Here is a 12,365-nt window from a genome sequence, read left to right on the forward strand (position 1 = left end):
TGACAGAGGAAAGGAGCTGTGTTCTGTACCAGCAGGGAGAGAGGCCCAGTACTTCACTCACACAGCACCAGGGCCTGCACAATGAGCTGGGTAGGGCTGATAACCATCAAAGGACTGATTCTGCTGCTGTAGGGTGTGGGGAGGAATCAGCAGCTCTCAGCAACAGCTCACTATCTGGAAATGCGCTGATCCTTAGCACTCCAGAATGCAGATACCATTGTAATGCCAAGGGTAATAGAGATGGGGGTAAGTAGATGTTGAAGTTGAGAGCATCCAGTTGGAAATATGACAAGACAGACTTGTTGTGTGAGGAAATCTGCACATCCGTGGATGGAGAACAGAGACATGACTCTGTGAGCTCAACACAGCACAGCAGTGATAGGAGAAGCTATGCTACTGAGACAAGAGCGTGCAGAAGGAAAACAGGTGAGGCCGAGGATGGACCCCTGCGGAACTCTAGTACAAAGGGTTAAGGTAGCAGGACTCTGGTATTGACCCCTGGGGAACTCCTGCACTAAGAGCTAAGGCAGTGGGTTTCTGTCATACAGCCCTGCCATGGGGTAGGATAAGCATACCCCGTTGAAATTGCCGAGATACCAGTTTGTGGGCCAGGGTCACCATCAGGATCAACTGTATCAAACGCAGCAGAGAGGTCAAGACAAGATCAAGAAAGGGGACAGGGGGGAAGTTTTTCCAGATTTACATGGTTCTGTTATGAGGATGGGGGGGGGGGGGGCTATAGTGACATTCTTTTACTCTCAGTTAAGCCACGGCTCTTTCCTTGGAAATTTTATGTGCAACAAAAAAGCTTAAAAGCATCAGAGCAATTTCTCCAGCTTTACTTTACAGACAGAAAAACCAGTACAGTGATTTGTGGCCAGATAGAGGTGAAACCCTACACTAAAGGCTTCAGCAGGCCATCTTCATACTGGAGCCAGGTAGTCTATAGGCCGATACATTTCAGTAAATTCAACAGTATTGTGAAAATACTCATTTTATGCACATTCCAAGTGAATTGTAGTCTAATCAAAAAGGAATCAATCTTCTTTCCAATAATTGTCAGGATTTAGTAGACTGATGGGCAACAGACATTGTTTGACAAATGTTTTATCTAGCAGTTCTGGGAAAAGAAGACATAAAAATAGACAAAGCCAGGCAACATCTTAAACCTCTAAACCTCTACTAAAACTAAAACCTCTACCTTTGTGTCTCCTGTGCTTAAAGGGACAGAGAATGACAATCATACATGAGGCACTGTGGAAAATAAATGTGCTAAATGAAGTTAATCATCTCTTACACTTGCCAGTGCTTCCAAAACAAAACAATTAAGAGAGAATAACTAAGAACACAAATGCTTAATAAAGGTCATGTGTAACTGCTTTAATCAGCCTTTTTTATTATTATATATAATATATACTGTATATTAGTATTATTTCCATTATTATCCCAATGGCTTGCAGCAGCCATAACATAAGTGAAATAACAGAGTGGACCAATAAGATGCTGAGCCCTGTATCTGCACAAACACACAGATCTGAAGAGGAGGACCATACCTGAGACTCGCACAGAGACTGAGCTGATGGTCTTGTTGGTCTCAGGATCGGTCACCTTGTAGACTCCAGCATCCTCCAGTGTCACACTCTTCAGCAAAAGGGTGTAGTTCTGGGCCAGAAGCTCACATCTCTGAGCACAATGCTCCCCATACCTGGCTGGGCCTTTATTTGCATCGAGCATCAGCACCTCATCTGAACCAAGGCCTGCACTGAATGTTACCCTCACTGGGTCTGCGGTATAGAGCGGTATGGAGAGCAAACCACCGGCCTTCACTGTGAGGGTCTGGGGTGGGTGGCCTGTGAGGGCAGGGAATTCATTTACATATTTCATATTTTCATGCATATTTACAGGGTATATGAACACATTATGAACTGCAGTCAGCTTGATCATGTAAAAAGGTAAAAATGATACAAGGAAAAATTATGGCATGCAAAAATGACTGGTGTCATCTTTCAGCAAATCCGAGGTACATTACGCAATATTTCTGTAAATTATGAAATATTTTTATGTTTCCACTGATTAAAAGTAATATAAGAAAAAATAAACAAAAGCTGCTTGTCCCCTCCATAAAACTGAAGATTGAATTTTACCTGTAACAGTGAGTCTGGCAGAATCTGGGTTCCCCCTCACTCTAGGACTGTTGTAGAAGCACTGGTAGTTGCCTTCATCTGAAAACCGTGCCTGTCTGATGGTTAAAGTGAGGTTTCCATGGAGGGCTTGTTCTGGGGAAACTGAAGCTCTGTTCTTGAACCCGGGCCCATATGAGATGGTGTTCTTATGGAGCTGGTAAACGTTCTCTCCGCCTCTCTTCCAGAGGATATCCAGATCACCAGCACTCGTGTGTTTCTTAATATTCCCAAAGCAAGGAAGACTGACGGACATTCCCATGACTATGAGAACACCTGATGGGACTGAGAGAGAGAGAGAGAGAGATTTACAAAGCACTCGTGGCATACAGGAATTTAACAGCTCAACCATGTTGCCTGGGGTAGATGAAGGCCCTGATGCAGCATATGCTGTCTACTGCATACCACCCAAAGCTTGTGAGTTTTATACCGACTAGAATGATCCTGTCCCCCCAACAACAACCCTAAGAATAATAACAGTAATATCCCTTGACAAAAAAAAACAACTTCTTGGCCTATCAAATTTCTAAACACAAAAACGTGCACTAAATCTGTAGGAAAAAAGGCGACATAGATGACCTTCCCCTTTGCACACAAAACACTTAAAGTTGTCAGACGTTGCATATACGGTGTAGTCAAAATTATCAATCCGAAAATTAAAAGACATAGCGAAGTGATCTGCATCGGCGTTTAATATCATGTACACCTGTCTTCTAAAGGACATGACATGTTTTAAAAGCCACCATGTAGTGTTTTTATTGGCGTGACTAATTTTCCATGCCTAGATAAAGCCTGTGTTAACATTTCGTTTGTTACCATCGGCAGCATATTTGACAACGTGATCCTTCTCGCTGGATTGACGAGAGGAAGAACCACAGTAAAAGTTTCTTTAATTACAATTCCGTGTTCAACTACAGTGTTTACTTCGTCAATGTTATCTAAAAACATCACAATGCCTTTTATTCGTTCTCGATGCAAACTTAATAGACCCGTGTCCAACCACCTCCGCAACAGCTAATGTACACTCCTCTACTGAACAAGGTACACTCGGGGCGGCTTTGATGCCATGCCGCCGCATTAGCTGTTCACCCCCAGCAAAGCTGGCTGACTGTTCTCTTAAATTCCCAACTACTTTTAACGGTGTTTAACAGAAAATCAGAGAAGAAAAGAGTGCAATTTTTGGAAAAAGCTCACCAGTGTAGAATAAAGGAAGGGGAAAAAAAGATTGTAAATTGCTCACCGAATTGTGCTCCAGCCACTCTCATTCACGCACCCATTCACCACAACCATGTTGCTTGAGGTAGATGAAGGCCCTGATGCAGCATATGCTGTCTACTGCATACCACCCAAGGCTTGTGGGTTTTATACAGACTGGAATCATCCTGTCCCCCCAACAACAACCCTAAGAATAATAACAGTAATATCCTTTGACAAAAAAAAAAAAACCTTCTTGGCCTATCAAATTTATAAACACAAAAACGTGCACTAAATCTGTAGGAAAAAAGGTGACATGCACTTACCTCCAATTTCTAGTTTCACAACTGAAAGAAAGGTCTCATCCTTGTACTGGCACTTGTAAATACCTATGTCATTGTACACCACAGGACTGAAGGTGAGGCTGTAGTTTCCTGGGTCTGTTAGGTGGGAGGATTCCACCCGTCCCTGGAAGCCGCCTCCTGGGGAAAAGGATCCGGTGTGGAGTTCGGTCACGAGCAGCCACTCAGGGTGCCCATACTGCTGAAACCGCCACTCCACATCCCTGCTGGGGTCTCCATGGCAGGGGAGAGTGAGGGAATCGCCGACATTCCCAAATAAATCCACACGGCTTGGAGATGCTGGTGAGGCTGGGAGAGGGAGAACGATAGTTTTCAATTCCCCACTTCTCCCATCAATTACAGAGCTACCTGGTGCCGGTTTTGAAATGTCTCTCATCTAATCTGCCTTAAACGACTCATCAGACCTTGTGAAACCACAAACCTTTATTTATGCAAAATGCATGTATGTAGCCTGTACGAACAGTCCTGGAGGCGTTCGTTTACCTGGCCTCTAACTGGGAGACGGTCCGCTCCATAAGGAATATGCTCCAGACCATCACCCAGAAGCTGGCCGCTGTAAGTCTTGGTCTCAACATAATTAAGACGGCAGTGTAGTATGATGGATAAGGAGCTGGTCTTGTAACCTGAAGGTCACAGGTCCAATTTCCAAGTAGGGCACTGCCATTGTACCGTATATACAGGTATCAGTATATATCCAGCTGCATAAATGGATGAAGTGTAAATGCTATGTGAGTCACTCTCGTTAAGAGCAATACTTATTGTACCTTATCAGATTTTGTACCTGATCAGTATTTGTAGCCAAAGTTACTCACCCAACAGAAGCCCAAGAAGGACGCCAAAACTTGTAATTCTCATGTCCGGCAGGGATTGTTACTGAAAGATCTGAAAATGTAATGTTGGAGGAAAAAGAACATATGTGAAATTTCCTTAATTGCCACTGTGACTTTGAAACGGACTCTCTAGTAAATCACAACAGAAGCAGGAAGAGACGTCTCTTCTCCGCTGTGGCTCAGCTGGCTAGCTCTGATAGTCTGGCTGAAGACAAACCCTTAACAAAACCTTTCACACCGTGAAAATTTGGTTGGGTGTAGAAGATTTCACGTGTTAGTTATGGTTGCGTGCTGAAAGGCTGCATGTTGAAATTTTGGAAGAGTGTTTAAGTTTTTGTGAGTTGCTTGTCTTTGGCTTAATGGCGGGTTGTAAACTTGTGTAAAGGCACATCTTGCCACCTACTGTAACAAAGTGTGTAGTACCATGCTGATTACATTATTGATTTACATTATATATATTAACCCTCTATTTTCATTGTTTAAATAACGCCCTGTTTAACTCCCACTGTTTATCCCCAATCTCCAGCAATCCTTTGATGCTCCATTCTCTGCCAATTTCACCCATCCTTCCACAAAGTCTCTTTCAGCATCGTATTTCTTGCATTCTAAGAGCACATGTTCTACGTTTTCTGTACATTTACATATCTCACTTTTATCAGACGCTCTCTTATGATATAAAGTGTTGCATTTAATCCTGTGAGTCCAAATCTAAGCCAAGAGAGAGTAACATCTTCTCTCCTGCGTCTTCCTGTATGATTTTACTTTAACAAATCTCTGTATCTTGTAATATTCCCAACCCTTGGAAGGCATATCCTGCATTTGTTGCTGTGTTTTATTAGTGATGTTGCCTCAGCCTCACTGTTCAATTTCAGAGCTCGTTTATCCATTTTATCATCCATTTTCTACTGTAAGAATGCATAACTATACACAGGAACTTTGGGGCCTCTGGCTCCCAGGCTTTTTGGTCAACCAAGGAAGTATGTGCCTGTCCCTTCCCTCTTGTGACCCTGCAATAAACTCTCTGCGTGGTCAATTAAGCATCAGCTTGCAAGGAACACCCCCTTTTTGGAGTAATGGGGAGCTCGATTAACAAGCTTAAACATTAACACAGTATTCAATGGTCTATCTGTTCACATTTCATTGACTGCTCCAATACCGCAAGCCAATCATATGTTTGCGTGGCCAAAATAATAAAATAGTAAACCAATCACATTACAGAGATCGCACATGGGGTTCCGTCGTGTCAGTGACTTTTGAGCATAAAAGTCATCAAAAAACTTAATAACTTTGACACTGACATCAAAATATAGCATAGAATAAAATTTTAAATACCTGTTTAGGTTATTTTATTGCTGTTTGTTGTTGTGTTTTGTTTGTTGTGCGTATGTTGGTGTGGAATAGCAAATTCCTTGACCTTGTAGTTTATGTGACTAATGTAACGAATTAACCGAGTAACATAGCGTAGCGTATCACTAACCAATAACGCGAGCCTTCGTTAAATGGTAGTACTGCCAGCCTCTTACGTTTAGCCATTGCAAAATCATCATTTCCTCGTATATTCTTATTCATCATATTACACAAATTATTGTTTTCAATTAACCTGTTACCAACTCATTATCATAACCAATAAATGTATATTCTTTATTTCTAAACTGTTGTCGTGTCCGTGTTATTTTAATAAGTTGGGCTCTACTGACATCTCGAATTCTGATTGGTTGTTGAAACTCCATTCATCTGAGTAAACCTCACAACACTATGCTTGAAGTCCAACATGAGCAGAAATGCAACAGAAATCTACATCTATGCCCAATCGTGGGAGGTTTAACGCGAACACTGATAGGTTAGCAGGTTGCGTCTGAACGTTTGGGCTCAGGTTGAACTTAAAATTGCAGCAGTGGAGTCTGAACAGATTACCACTCTGTCTGGTTTTACACCCATTGCAGGGTAAAATTACAGCTATTATTTCTGCTGTGTACACTGATAAGCGGTTAGAAATTATTTTGCGTATACTTGAATCTGATTCTGGGATACACACACCAGCACCTACATGTCCATCACTTGGGTCTTTAGAACCATCTGTGTAGATCAAGTAGTTGTAATATCTGTTCTTTAGATACATTTCCACTATATATTCAATTTTATGAATTTGCCTCTCTGACAACTCTTTTTTTCTGCTTAATTGCAAGTCTATTTTTAGGGTCAGGATATATCCATGGAGGTACATTACCTAACACCACGGTAGGGCTGTATCAAATTTTATTCATTACACAATATTCTATTTTTTGGCCTATAGTCCACCCAAATCCTATCCCTGTGCATTCCAAGTATTCCCAGTATTCCCATTTTGGAGCCCCACTGATGCAACATCTCCCTTTTCTGTTCCTTGCAGTTTAACCCGGTATGCCAACGATCACTCAGTTCTCCTTAAGTGTAGAGGTAATTCACTAATTTCGATAAGTTAAGCATTTATGGGAGTTGTTCTAGTTGCACCAGTACTTTGTGCTCTGCACTGTACTCAGTCAATGGTTTCTGGTGCAGAATTAGTTGCTGCTCCATATATTACACAAGAATAATCAGTGGCAGATCTCATTAGAGACAGACATTCAGCAGTGACTCTTTGTTCATGCCCCAGTCATATCCAGAAACACATCTCACAAGGTTTAATTTTTCCTTTTTGCTTTTAGTCTCTATAGGATTTATATGATTTTTCTGTGTATATTTTTAATCAAGCGACAATCTTAAGTATTTAAAGTCTTTCACCCTCTCCAATGATTATTATATAACATCCATGTTATATTACATTTTCTTGTGAAAGGCATGTCACCTGATTCTGTCACAGAGAGTTTGAATCCCCAATCATATGACAGTTTTTCAACATTATCTATGGCTTTCTGAATACTAAGGTAAATTTCCAGGACAATCAAGGTATTTTTTTCCCTTTTCCAAATGGCTCCATCACACGCCAACTGTGATGATTGTACCTCAATACCAGTGTTCTCAGAGACATTTATTAATCATAATGTTAAATAGTATGGGACTAATAGGACCCCCGTGTAGTACTTCATTATCAATTTGATAGTAATTATTTCACCCAGGTGTTCAGCCTTCCATTAATACTTATCTTCGTTTGTTTTCATCAACAGTCCCTCTTTCCACAAGGAATCATAAGCTTTTCATTTATCAAGTACACTATAACCACTATAACTTCCTTCATACACAGTGTCTTTTCAACTTCATTTGTTACTTTAACTACTGCGTTTCAGTGAGTTGAAATTCCGGTTCCAAGTGCCAGTCTACTTTCGAGTGACAGTATGGCTGCTGGTCGTGTCAGGGTGCGTGGGGGGTTAGGACCCAAACGCAGAGGGGGAAAAACTCAAAACTCCAAAAGGTAACTGAAACAAAGACTTTACTTAAAACAGGACAAAGGGAACAAAAGGCCTCGCAGGGCAACTCTTCAAAAACACCAAGTAAAACTTCAAAAACACAGGGAACACAGGAAATCCAAAAGTCCAAAACACGTGGAAAACAGAACCTTGGTAGGAACACATGGGGCAGGAACATGACCGGAAGCACACACAAAACCACAACCAAGGATCCAGCACCTGAGTCAAGGAAGAAGGAACTTAAATAGAACAGACACTGACGAGACACAGGAGGGCACCATGAACAATCAGGCCACAGAGAGGGAAGGGAAAACGAGACAACCAAAAACCAATAATTGAACAATTGAAAACAATAATACCATTAAACGTGGTACAAGCAGGACACAAAACAGAAGTGCCGCCATCTGGCGGCCCAACAAGGGAAACACAGACAGGACCACAGAACCATGACAGGTCGTTCGTACGCGTGCCAGTTTATAGTCCGTGAATTGCTGTCGTGTCGATCAGGCGCTCGACTACAATAAGTTATTTTATATTATAAGTTTAAAGTATGTTATTCATGCCACCTGTGTGAGGCAGAATCAACACCCAAGTCATCCACAGCAGCACACAAACTACCCAAGACTGAAATCCCTTCACACAAATGAACGTTTTCTAATGGTCTCTTGACAATTATCTAAAATATATTGAAACATAAAAATTGCTTACTGCAGCTTTAACCTCCCGTTTGCGTCTTACAATGGTGTACATTCTCATTGCAATTGGAATTTATTATAATATTTCTCCAATACTTAAGTAGCTTACGATAACACAAGAGGAGGCAAGGGCGAGCTGGGAGCTCCGAGCTCAAGTTCGCGAGTTCGCAGGAGACGACCGAACCCGCCCTGCGCGGATCTTGACCGTGAGACTTCAGACTACGAATGCCTCTCCACCCAATCCAACTAAAATATATAACTAGATAATAATCGCTGGTGTACCATGGCAAACAGTAATAATAATAAAAACAATGACAAGCCGCACATTTGGTCATGAACTTTCTTATGCTAGTTCGGTGTTACTTTCGGTTTCCAAACCCCCTATGTTCATGCATTCAGAGAACTTTAATTAATCCCACTTGGCTTCCTTTAGCATGTTCGTGAAAAAGTTTCACATTTTAGCTCACTCACTTGTTTTTTTGAAGTTTTTACCGCCGCTCGTTCTACATGGAATCAGGCGTATTGTTTTCCGTAAGTGGTAGCTCAAAAGCAGGACCGTTCGTCGAGTTGTATATAGCAAAAACCTTCCGCCTCTCTTGCACTTCCGTGTTTATGTTGCGCACAAATGCTCTCACCCGAGATCTCCGACGCCGTCGTGTGTTGGCTACACAATTGTTTATTACAATGAAGGGTTTAGGAAAATCGATACAATAAATGAAGTAAAAGCAGAGTTAGGACCGTTGCTTTCTCCTTTGGTAATGCACACCACCGCAGACCAACATGTTCACATGCATCAGGTACTTGACTTTGACCGCACTTGACCTCAACTCAATCATCCATTTGTATGAACGTCAATATTTATTTATTTAGCTGCAATGAGTAGTTTCAGTCAAATTTGTTGAATAGTGTTGACTTTACTCTCTAAACCCATCTCATACCATCCAAGACTGAGTAAATATCACTGAATCCAATAAGATAACAAAGTAACATCAAACCAGCAGGAACAAAAACAAAACAAAAATTTTGTCTTGAAACAAAAATGTATGATGCCATTAAAAATACAAAAAAAGTTAATTAATTAGCCAATAGATTTAAAGTAAAATCACGATGAAATGCAGAATCATAAAAACAGAAAGTACACGAATACATATATTTATATGTTTATATATAATATATTTATATATAATATATTTCAATGGTAAGGACACATGATGTGGCACAGAGGAGGAGAGGCTGCTACATGAAAAAAACATCTTGGCAATGATGTGTGAACATGAATCCAATGTACACAGCTAGTTAGCAAGTTATATTTCAAGGTATTGCATATTTGAAGCTATACATTGTCAATGAGATGTTCTGAGATGTTCTGGGTGAAACAACTGATAGTTTAATTACAAATGTTCAATACATTTCAGTATTTCAGAGATATTTCAGTCATTTACATGATAGGCTTCATGATAGATGAAGCAAAATACAAAAAGATTGTCATTAAGTCAATTATTAGTGAATCCATAAATTATAAATGTGTGCTTCGGTATATTACTGAAGCTAACCACTAAATGAGGGTGGAAAATTAACTTTTTAAAGTTTTATTTTATTTTATTAACCAAATTCTACCAGCCACCCCAGAATTTTTTTTTCAAACAGCATTGCAAAATAAGGATTACGATACTTTACAGAAAGTGCATACGCAGTTATGTTTATGTTTTTCACCAGTGTGAAGCCGACAGACAGCACAATGCATAGATGCAGTACTTGATTCGTAAACGAGCAATTTACAAAACTTAAAAGTACAGTAACATTCAAACTAAAAAGGATTAAAATAATTTTAAATCACACAAGTGATACTCAGTTAATCCCAGCGTAAGTCTACCTTTGTGCCAGTGGTCGTGTCCACATGTGCCTTCCTCCACAACCTCTGCATCAGCAGCAATGGGGACATGGTGGAGCCAGATGTGGAGGGGGGTCGACCATGAGGGGGAGGGTGAGAGCCATCTCTACCAACCAGACGACCAGATGCCCGGAGACTGTCTTCTCCTGGCACTGCCAACCCTGCAGACTGGCAGCTGCCCTGTCTGCTCCTGGTACTGCCAACCCTGCAGACTGGCAGCTGCCCTGTTTGCTCCTGGTACTGCCAAATCTGCAGACTGGCAGCTGCCCCGTCAGCTCCTGGTACTGCCAACTCTGCAGACTAGCGGCTGCCCTGTTTTCTCCTGGTACTGCCAACTCTGCAGACTGGCAGCTGCCCCGTCAGCTCATCGTACTGCCAACCCTGCAGACTGGCAGCTGCCCTGTCTGCTCCTGATACTGCCATCTCTGCAGACTGGCAGCTGCCCCGTCAGCTCCAGACACGGGGAGATGGGGTTCAGAGGGAGAAGGATTCTATTTGGACACGGGGAGATGGGGTTCAGGGCTGTCAGGAATCAGAACACATGCTGCTCTGCTGTTGGAGTCCTTCTGATCTTGAGCATTGGCTTTTGGTAACGGATTGCAGGCTTGCTCGCCTTAGCTTTTGGAGGTACTTCCTGACTGCAAGGGCACTGCCAGCCTGCAACACCAGCAGCACACCCAGCACACCCAGCACTCCCAGCACTCCCAGCACTCCCAGCACTCCCAGCACTGTCCCAGCCACTGCTCCAGCAGAGGGAGGAGGGGCTAAGAGGGAACATGGAGAAAGAGGGACTCATTAAGGAAAAATACAGCAGAGCAGGTAATAATCAGGCAGGAAGACTACAATAATAATATTAATAGCAACAACAATGATAATAACAACAACAATAATAAAGATAACAACAAGAACAATAACAATTATAATCCATTTACATTTAGCAAACATGCAGAGGGACTTATAAAAAGTGCCTCCATAAAGGTTCATACAACAAGCAGATGCAAAGTTAGCAGTCTGACTAACTGTAGTAGCACATTAGTAGTAGGCACTGAAGTAACTATGTAAACCAACAATATAACAGGAAGTGCCAGCGTAGATGGGAGGATACTGTGGATGTAGGGCTTTGAGTTGAAAATGTGCTATGAGGAGGGTGGTGTTATGTATTTATTTGTTCTATTGTTTTATTTGTTTATTTGTTGCCATTTTTCTCTCCAATTTAGTCATTATATCAATTCTCTGTGTGTATCACACAGTCCTGCTCGATGTGCTATCCTCTGTCGGTCTGGGGAGGGTGTAGACTTCTGTTACTAGGGCTGGGACTATAGTGATTTTCTTTTACGCTCATTTAAGCCACTGCTCTTATATTTCCTTCAGCTTCATAGACAGTGGCAGCCTGAACCCAGAATAATATTAGATTAGACAGATAAAGGTGAAAACTGAGGCTATAGGCCCTTTTCAGTCTTTCTGCTGCCAGGTATACTATTAAGTAAATTCAGTGTTATTGTAAAAATATACTCATTTTATGCTAATTCTGTTGGAACGGTGGATTAATTAAAAGCAAATACCCACCAGACAGCAGTCTGTCTCATTGCCAATCATTTCCAGGCTTTAGAGAGGCCTTAGACATTGTTTGATAAATGTTTTATTCCGAAATTAGGGGAAACAAATACTTAAAAATAGATAAAACTAAGCTACATCTTAGAAATCATGGCTAAAGCTTTGTGTTTCTAGTGTACAGTGCACTCAAGGGGACAAAAGACGATAATGATAAAATTTGAGGCATTGGCTCGAATGCGCTAAATTAAGTTAACCATCTCTTACACTTGCCAGTGG

General features: G+C 41.4%; 2 protein-coding genes across 6 annotated transcripts in view; both read right to left on the minus strand.

The window, feature by feature from the left end:
* LOC135255915 (CD276 antigen homolog) overlaps window positions 1–9,109 on the minus strand; it is a 105,574-nt gene extending 96,465 nt beyond the window's left edge. Inside the window, exon 1 of the mRNA XM_064337717.1 lies at window positions 8,970–9,109. The gene's annotated coding sequence lies outside the window, so the exon portion shown is untranslated. The remainder of the gene's footprint in view (window positions 1–8,969) is intronic.
* Window positions 1–12,365, minus strand: part of LOC135255907 (transmembrane protein 132C-like) — a 43,381-nt gene that overhangs the window by 1,278 nt on the left and 29,738 nt on the right. For 2 of the 5 annotated variants that reach the window (XM_064337682.1, XM_064337684.1), the window contains exons 17-21: window positions 9,116–11,299; window positions 4,549–4,618; window positions 3,701–4,024; window positions 2,145–2,465; window positions 1,554–1,850 (exon numbers count right to left, since the gene is read on the minus strand). The gene's annotated coding sequence lies outside the window, so the exon portion shown is untranslated. Of the gene's footprint in view, window positions 1–1,553; window positions 1,851–2,144; window positions 2,466–3,420; window positions 3,583–3,700; window positions 4,025–4,548; window positions 4,619–9,115; window positions 11,300–12,365 lie in introns of all 5 variants that reach the window. The other 3 variants (XM_064337683.1, XM_064337685.1, XM_064337686.1) reach the window with 3 other exon arrangements.

This window comes from Anguilla rostrata, chromosome 5, assembly GCF_018555375.3.
Source record: "Anguilla rostrata isolate EN2019 chromosome 5, ASM1855537v3, whole genome shotgun sequence".
NCBI lineage: Eukaryota > Metazoa > Chordata > Actinopteri > Anguilliformes > Anguillidae > Anguilla > Anguilla rostrata.